Raw genomic sequence first — 10,128 nt, forward strand, 5'->3', positions numbered from 1 at the left:
GCCAAGTGGGAGAGCTGGGGTTTCAAATGAAGTCAGCCTGACTTCACAGTTGAAAGCTTTTATTATTGCCTATTACCTTTTAGACAGGGGGCCGAATATGACTCCAGACCAAAATTAAGTTTTGCAAAAGAAAACTCCAAAATCCAGAAAAACTATCCAAAAGTCTTTAGCCTTTCATCCGTCTCTCCTTCACTTTGAAGAAAGGACATAGTAGGCAGCATTATCCTGGACAGAAAGGGAGAAGATAGTCCTTCCTCTTTTTTCTCCCACCTCCTACCTTTTAACTTTGAATGAAAGAACAGCTTTTTCAAAGATACAATGAGACAGAAAAACCTTAACAGAAGAATAAATAGCAAAAGATAAACATCAAAGGAGGAAAATCAATGGATAATGGTTTCAGTAAACCCTGGGGGAAGCAAATTTTCTTAGAGCTTCCTGGTGGACAAGGCAAAGGGAGAAGTATGTTGTGTTCCATAGCTTTCATTGTTAAATAAGGAAAGGACTACTATTAGTTCATTAATATAAGCATTAATTAATTAATTACTCTTAGCTCTGAAAGGAGTTGTCCTGAAAGGGATATTGAATAACATAAGTGAAAAAGTACTAGAAAATAGTTTTACTTTAAAAAAATTAAGCTAAAATATTTTTTTTTGTCTACTATTAATGTCTCCTTGACAGACAACTCGAGAGGTAAATTTTTATGTTTTGTTTGTTTATTCAGTATGGCGCTGTAACTTTTGACATCTTAATCAAAGAAAGTCTTCACTGGAGAGTCTTCAATAAACTCCTTCCACGATTTCACTCCTAATATTTCTCCTATAAGATTTTAAATATGAGTCTCTTCCTTCCCGTCTAACCATATTTTTGATTGAAAATGTGAAGGACCATGCTGGCTCCTTGTGCTTGGTATAATATACACACCCATACATCTGCCACATACAGTACGCAGCACTGGATTTTCATGTTTTATGATTTAAAAAAACCTACAATCAATATATACTTGGAAAACAAAGCAATCATGAAAGATATCTAAATTTTATTCATTAAACCATATCTTTTACACCTGACCTATGACTCACTGATGTATTTTTCTCCTTAATAAAGCTCTTGTTTGTACTTTTATATCCAAGCATTCATGAGTATTTCTCTGTGCTTTGTTTCTTGCTGTACATGTCAGAAAGAGAAACTTTCTATAGGGCACTTAATTTGAACTTTAATCTATTTCTTCTTTTTTCACATTTATTAGAATCATAACTATTTTTAATTATTTACCCAGTTTTTTTCTTATTGATAATAGTTTTTCAGTTGCATTAATACTCATACATTCTCTGAGGACAGTTTCTGCATCCATTGATTTTATATATCTTTGACATTATACAGGTGTGTAATTTTTTTTGTTGTTGTTTGTATATAGAGTAAGCTTTACTGAAGTTTGCAGGAAAACCAAGGAGGAAATTATATTGTAACAGCACAATAAATTTACAGTTGATTTCTAATAAATTTTATATGATTGTAATGAAAGAAACTGATATAAACACATCATAGAGTAAAATTATTTTTAAAATTAACTTTCCATTATTAAAAAAATAACTTGCATTGAAAATATAAAAAAATATTTTTTAAAAAGGAAACAAAAATTGCCAGTTTTCCTAAGTTGACACTTTAGGATTTTTTTTTTCCCCAGTGCTTTTTAGAAGTACTTTCCAAGGACTCCAGAGGAGATTGAGGTGATAACAGATGACTCTCTATAGCAGCATTGCTTGCAAAACCATATACCTTGAACTTGTATTTGACTGGAATTGCTCTGTGGGTTGCTTCTAACTCCCTGGGCTGTGGGCAGCTGCCTTTCTTTATACATGCCAGTAAGATGAGTCCAACACCAAATTATCACATCTGGGTGGTCTTCAGTGTGGGAAAGAGCCTCAGCTGTTAGTTAAAAGGCTGTGAAAAAACCATTTTGACAAAACATACTATCTTCAAATATGGCACTTTGCTTTCTGCCCTAAGTATCCTTTCTTTTCCTCTGAAAACTTTATTTCCCCCGACCCCTTGCCTAAGAACTTTTATGTAAGGCTATTGGGGCATTCCTTTTCTAGATATCTACCAAATATGATTTATTTTTAATGGTATACCTTTTCAGAGGGAGGGGACGACTGATGATAGAGTCATATTTCTGGTGGGCAGAATTCGTTTTGCATCATTCTCTCAAGGTTCCCTAGCTTTGGTCTTCTCCTTTTTCTGGTTTACAGCTTTCAAGCTCCCTATCTCCCTTGGCGGTCTTGTGTTAGCTTGAAATCAGAGATTTCTGGCAAAAGGCAATATGTACTTTTCTCAAAGCCCAGCTGCTGGGGGGTGGAGACCAAGCTGTGAGGACCCTTGCTCTGTTGGTGTTCTTGCTTGGCTTGAAGAATTGTCTTCTATCTATTCCCAAGTGGAGACTGAGAGTGGGAAACTATTTTTCAAGATGCTTGTGCATATCAAATACGACTTCCTAGAGGCTCTTTCTAAGCTTCTTCTGCATTTCAAAGAGGGTTTATTTATCCCATTAGTTTAGTCGGCACATTTAAGGCAGAGGCTTTTTACAGGTGTGGATCTCTTTATAAAGGACTTTGTATATATTCCCCTGTGTTGAGCTGACAAAGAAATTCCCTCATTGGTTGCTATGCTATTTCAAAAGATGCTTTGTTGCTCTAAGGAGAAAAACAAACACTTTAGAAAGAGAAGTTTTCACAGAATATTTTAGACCTGGCGCGAGTAAATGAAACTAATATTTTTCTTCCCTCAGCGGATTCACCTTGCCAGTCAGTTATAACTATGATCATTTATTGACACTAACCTTGTTTGGTGCCATTGCCATAGTCTCCATAGTCTATGACTTCAGTCTCCTATTTCTCTAATCCATCTTACGTGCTACAGCTAAAGCAAACTTTCTAACATAAAAATCATATTATGTAACTCCTTGTTTCTCCACTTAAAATTCAGGGACTCACAAAAGGCTATGCCACCTTTTTAACATGGCAGAAAAATCCTTCAGGCTGTGGCTGCTGCCATCCTGCCCAAAGTAACCCTCTACCATTAGTGTACTTTCTAAGAGCAGTAGAGGACAGACATGCCTCAGTACTGGTTCCCAAGAACCAACGCTTTAGGCGCTTTGCTCCTCTTAATGACCCCACGAAGTAGATGTCCCCATTTCACATGGGGGAAAATAGAGGCTTAGGAAGGTTGAATAAGTTGTGAAAAGTCATCAACTTCTAAGTGGTGGAACCTAGAGCCCCTCCTAGGTGATCTGATGTCAAGGTCCCTGGGTTTAACCACTGAACTACACTGGCCTCTCCTGCTGAATCGCTAGTTGTTTCCACACATCCCATTCAGTCTTTCTCACGATGTATATGCTCTTTCACGTCCTGTGCCATTTGTTCAACTGGCTGGCTCCTTCTCCACTGTAATGTCTCCGTCCAGTTATTAACGTCTCTGGAAGCTTTCCCAGGCTCCCCACCGCAGGGTGAGAAAATGACATCTCTGCAGCCGTAGCTTCGAATTAGAAATTGCAGAGGGTGCTTTACATCTCTGTTTCTCTGACTAGACTGTAAGCTTTTTGAAGGCAAGGGGCTTTGTCTTTGTCTTCTCAATGTCTGCTTCAGTGCCTAACACATGACTAGCTGGTACTCAATAAATTCTTGTCAAATAGAACAAATGTAAGAGTGAGCCAATAAGCATTGGGGGAGTATAATACATACAAAGTTTGCTTATTCTCAATCGCCCTTTGAAAATCCATTCTCTAGTGCAAAAGTTCCCTGTCAAAGGTTTCTACATCCTTCAGGATCCTTGAGGATGGTAATGAACTCCTTGACCTATTTTCAATATTTCAAAAGTGACTAACAGAAACTGTTATATTAATTAAATTAATTAAGTTCATACAGACTAAATAAAATGTCAAGTTTCTTTGCTTTTGGCTAAAGTTATATCAATTTGGTGTGGTAACAGAAATTTTTCTTCTAGTAATCAGGAATTCCAATTGGCAGAAAAGGCTACATGTGATTAATAAAACAATAAGAAACTAAATCATCTGTTACTTAAATACTGCTTATTTAGTGTAAATGTTTTTCTGAAGATTGTACTCATAGAGCAAAATTCCTAACAAAAGTGATCTTTCATGGTACAAATATGGGGAAGTCTCTGCCTTCATTAATGGACTTATGTAGTCCACAAGCTTCTTATCTACACAGAATCTTCTTTTCAGAAAGCCAAGGAAATTATGATTGGGCAAATATAGCTTTTCTATTGAACATTTAAAAAAATCTTTTCCATTGACAATTGGATGTGAGAGTAATCTGGTTTCTTTATCTGCCACCCATTGATCATCAAATTTAATATAACTTATTGAGCTGAATTTATGTTCTTTTCAAAAATTTTATCATTACCATCTTCCAAAATAAGAGAAAGAAAAAAAATAAAAGATAAGAGAGCAAAGAAAACATATGAGTTTTTCTGTCTTTCCTAAGGCTTCTGGTCGGTCTATTTTGGTTATAAAAACAGCCAGCAGGCTTCTTTATTGAAATAAAACCCAAATCTCCAATTCGTCAGATTTTTACTGACTTGGTTTGGAATACACCACTATTATAAATTATTTCATCCCTGTCAGTCAAGGCTAAAGGTCTTTCATTAGTAGTTCTGGCTGTCACAATCTTTTCCATGGACTCATTTGGTCTTAAGATTTATTATAAAATTTATAGTGTGTAAACTTTGCCATAACCTTTGCAGTAGTAAACTCATCAAACCTTTTGTATTATCTCCTCAGTCTCTTGTATTAGTTGGCTGGCACACCTTCCTAGGATTGTAAATATTCTTCCATTTCTTGTTTACTATCATTTCCTGATAAGACTATTCTTTTCTTCATAACTGAACTTCCAAAGACAATAATCTAGCTTCATAAAAGTTAACAATCAGGCTCTCATAACTGCAGCACCACATTCTCTTCCATCTAAAGTACAGCCATTCTCTCTCCCCTTGCTCTAGTTCATCTTCCACTGAAAAGCTGGAGTTTTCAATTCAAAAGCGAAATTAGATCACGTTAGTCCCCTGATTAGAGATCTTTGGGGGCTCCTCATTGCTGACATTTCTCGTTCCAGATTCCTTGATATGGTGTTTAAGATCCTTAACAATTTGTCTCCAAGGCTAACTTTTCATCTTCAATTGTCACCAGAGTCACCGAGGTCCTTTCCCCTCCAAACACCTTGGATGCTTGCCTTTCTCCGACATGGCATGACCTTTCAGGCCTAGAATGGTCTTTCATTCCTGTTCAGTTCCAACTCATCCTCCAAAACTCTGCTCAGATGTTATCACTTCTGGGAGTGTTTACTCATTCTTACATTATAGCACGTATCATCTTTTGGTTTGTGTTAGAATTAGCTGTTTCTGAGGCTACCTCTTTCATTCCTGTAAGCTCTTTGAAAACAGGGTTCAGATTTTATTTATATTTGTATCCTCAGGGGTAATGGCTTCTAACCACTAGGAAGATCATAAAATGTATCAATCAATTTGGGACACTTTTGAGAGTGCACAGTGGCACTTTTAATAATTACATTGGGGCCACAGGTATAAATCAAATTTACTTAGGCCATATAGGCTATATTGTCACTCTACCGGTCACTCCAAGCCTTTTGATGTCCCTGCTTTCACCTGATTTTCAGTTTTATCTTTACCCCAATCTCCTTCCCTGCCAGCCACCCAATATGGATGCTTCACTTTAGCCTCACCAAACTGCCTCGAGTTCCATGATGGTTTCCGCCATTGCTGTTCCTCTTCCATGTTCACCTGGAAAATTATTCTTCACGTTTTAGGACTCTCCTGTGCATAATTTTCAGAGAAACTTCCCCTAATTTCCCCCAGATTGGATTAGGAGCTCATTCTGGGATGCGTGACAGCAATGAGCATGCCCTGCTTTGTATTACACCAATCTGCTCACTTTCTTGCCTTTAGCAGCTAGGGCGAGTTGTGTGTGAGGCAAAGGCTACATCTTAGTCATCTCTGATTTCCAATCACCCAGTACTATTTTAATAAATGTCAGTTGAATTAAGCATCGCTTTGGAATTGTTATAGCTTTTAGGTGGCAAATCCATTAAATTTTTTTTAACAACTGCCTTTACCATCTAACACATAGTTACATAGTTGGAATTGAAATTGTTTTTACATTTTAATAAATGTTACCTTACTATTTGTTGAAATTAATACATCTGATACTAAATACCAAATTATGATTTCATGTGAAATTTAACTTATCTTTGGGTCTTTTGCATCATTTTTATTAATAGCTCCTGGACCTATAATCTGCTAACTAGTATACTGACTTTGAAATTTTTTAAGGGATGTCCAGAATCAATTTTTTTTTAAGACTGTCAATTGCACAGAAAATATTTTGGAAATTTGGGGGGAAATTCTGTTTTATGTGACTTAACTAGAAAACAAAGCGAATCTCTCCTTACCTCATAATTATGCTGTATCTTCTTGGCTTTATTTCAGTCAATTTTCCTAAATCCTGAGCATTCAAGTGATTGATATTTCAGAAAGAGCTCTTGAATTGGGCTGAAAAGAAGAGTGATCTGTTTTTTATCAGAAGAATTTATAAATTGCGTATATGCACTTTTCTTAGGAAAAAAAATTCATTCTCTTCTCTCACTTCAATCCAAGGCCAAGAAATGATGCCTTTGGCATAGAAAAACAGTAAAAACGGGTCTGATGTGCTACCAGGCCTAGAAAAAGAGTATTTAGAGAGAGATTGATGAGCTTTTCCCATTTCCTCCTCACTGCCTATAGTTTCCCTCATCCATGGGAATATTCATTGGATGAGTGAGAATTACTGAAATCTGTCACAATCTTTGAGCACCTAGCACTGTCTGTCATACTGCGACCTGCTCACAAATATTGCATGAAAAACGAATGAAAGCATACTTGGTAATTTTTATAATGAATACATCTAGTTGAGTTTTTTTCTTTTTTGAAATTTATGAATCTTTGCCAAAAGATGAGGAGAGTAGGAGACAGGAGAAAAAATGTGTCAGGATAAAGCGCCCAAAGAGAAGGAAAAATTGACTTTAAAAGAAATTTCCAGAACTTTAGTTTATAATTGCTTTAGTGCAGTCCTTAGATTCGTCAAGATGTCGCTTCTGCTCCTGCCCCTCTGCACCTTGTTCTTTTGTTCAGTTTATTGAGGAAATACTTGAAAAATGCTTATTGCACCTAGGGTATTGCCGGAGGCACTGAGAAAAAAGATGAAAGATAGGCTCCCTGCCACTCCTCCACGTTCTGTTTGTCCAGACACCTGGCTAGTGATGTCCTCTATTACAGGCTTGCCTCGGTATAAGTGGCTCCAGTGCAGGTTGTCCTGACTGCCCTGGGTGTTTTATGAGCTCTTTTTCCCCTAACAATAGTGATAATCCCACAAGGCCCAATTAGTTGGGAGATTAGTATGTCTTAGGCGCTTAGGTGCACAAATATTCTTTCATTTAATCCTCACATCAACCCAGGTAAAGATTATTTTTAGATGAAGAAACTAAAGTGGAGAAAGGCTAAATGATTCGTGTAAAGTCACCCCCGTAGTACGAGTGCTGATGGCAGAGCCGGGATTGGTAGGGCTCTGGAGCCAGTTTCTCAGCTGTTACCTGCGTCTTCTCCTGCCAGCCTCTGGCAGAAAGTATTTAAAACCTTCCCCATTTCCCTGTTCCTGAATTTATAGCTCGTTTCTTATCGATAATCTCAAACAAAGACTCAAGAGAGCGAAGATCCCTTTCTGAGCACTGAGTAGGTGATATGCCTCCAGCAACCAAAAGGCTTTGAGAATACTGCTACTCGGGGGTGCACTGTGTTCTCGGGTCCCTTCGCTCTTCCTTCTGCTGTCCTGCTATAACTGCCTTAATGCAGGAGTTCTATTATACAACTGAATGCCCTGGTCACTGTCCTAAAGAGAGTCAAAAACATACTTCCCCCACTGCCACCCCCAGCAACTGGACAAGCATCTGTGACTGAATTATGGGGGCTGATAGTTACACTTCAATGGAAATCCATGAGAGTTCATATAGAAACAGACTTCTATTATACAACCTCAGATAGAAACGAGGTAATGTAGATTTTGGCTGAAAATTATTAGTTTTGACTGATTCTCAAACCCTCGGTTTATGCCAAAATTCATTTGCTTGCCCCTCGACCTACTTCACTTGCTTTTACAAGAACTTTGGATACCCTAAATTACTTTGGAAAATTTGGGGATATTCTGTGTTACTATGTGCAATGAGTTCCTAGGAACTTACTTCAAAGTGTAAATCAAACAAAGAACAAGTTTTACTTGGCCGTCAAGCAATCTCCTCAACCAGTGCACATCATAATGCCTGCTTGGTATTTTTCAAAGATCTAGACATCTGACCGCTTACGGTATTTAGGAAACAATCAACCAAACTGTGTTTATAATAGCAAGATCTGCTCATTCTCAAATAATGCTTCACACTGAAATTTTCAAAAAGATGCATTTAGCTTCCAGGTGATAGGTTCAAATGTCACCCAGATTAGTGACTACCATGGCATGTGTATCTTTGTAAAATGTACCAGTATTCTAACTCAAAATCTACTATGTAATTAGATACAATTTAAATATGGCCCCTACTATGGATCGCTTATTGATGGTGGCAGTAGAAATACTATTTATAGTGAGCTGAGGTAGACTGTAAATAAAACATTAATCTTAAAAAAGGAGAGGTGTTCAAATGCTATTAGATTAAATCATCTTAAAAGAAACACGTATGGACATACACTCATGTAATTGTTTCTTTTTGCTTTTCTAATTGCATGTACTGATAAAAAATATTTTACTCATTAAAATAGCAATAATTTCATGATTTTTATAATCTATACCATTTGGAGACTTTGTAATTTAATATTTTCTATATTTAAGGAAGCATCGTGATGGTTTTATTGAGTTTTATAAAGTTAACATTTACTCTTCCCACTAAGAATTTATAAAATGTTGTTTTTTCTCCTTAATTGGTTTTTATTTTTTCACGAAACAATCTGTTCTTTTATTTCCTTGATATGTTACTTTATTTATTTTAATTTTTTTAAAATTTATTTTTTATTACTTTATATGAGTCTTAGGTATACAGTACAATTGTTAGACATTTATATAATTTATGAAGGGATCCCCCTGATTACTCTAGCATTCATCTGGCACTACACACAGCCATTACAATAATATTGACTACATTCTCTATGTGAAACATCCCTTCTTAGCAGAAGTTTTCCAAGGTAGAAAGTAACTTTCTAGGTGAAGATTGGATTTAAACATTCCTCTTACTCATTCCTTTATTCATTAAGCTAATATTAACTGATCCCCTACTGTGAACATAATACTTGCTCAGTTAGGTGCTATAGGATGATACAAAATAATTTGACAAATAATCCTCACCTTCAGAGAGGTTACAGTCTAAGTACAGTCAATCAGGAAAGGTCACCTGGTGATTCATCAGTACCTGAGATGTCACAAGGCTATATATGCCTATATATCAAGTGAATGTCATTGATAGTATGTATATGCTCTGAGTTCCTGGGAAGGAGAAATTGCTGTGACAAGGAGAGGTTAGACAAGCTCCATGAGAGCTGGGATGGTACGCAATCTTGAAAGGTTAGAAGATCCTAGGAGGTTGTTAATAGGAATATTATGCATTACAGACCAGAGCCCAAGGTTTGACCATGAGCCCAGTGATGGGAGATAGCAAAGTGTAATTTTACATTTACATTTAATCAGAAATAGGGCTGCATCCCCCTCAGGGGTGGTAAAGGGCTTGGGTTTTGTAGTTTCTTCAGAACTCATCATTACTTGCAATGACCATTCCTGAAACGATAAATAGCAAAGAATCTGAACAATGCAATATCTGAATCTGGGGAAACATGAATGAGTGATAAGGACTGACTTGCTCCAGACAGTCTCTTCTGGAGAAGTGAGGGTCCCAAAAGACAGTGGACATTTCTTCCCTTTCCTCCCCCACCCCAGTGCTTTTCTTTTAAATAAAAGGGGGAGGACAAGATAAACAAGATACAAAATTTTGCCTTTTGCTTTTACTCTGATATGTGTAGTGTAATCTT

Source organism: Rousettus aegyptiacus, unplaced genomic scaffold (assembly GCF_014176215.1).
Source record: "Rousettus aegyptiacus isolate mRouAeg1 unplaced genomic scaffold, mRouAeg1.p scaffold_m13_p_1, whole genome shotgun sequence".
In the NCBI taxonomy this organism is placed as follows: domain Eukaryota; kingdom Metazoa; phylum Chordata; class Mammalia; order Chiroptera; family Pteropodidae; genus Rousettus; species Rousettus aegyptiacus.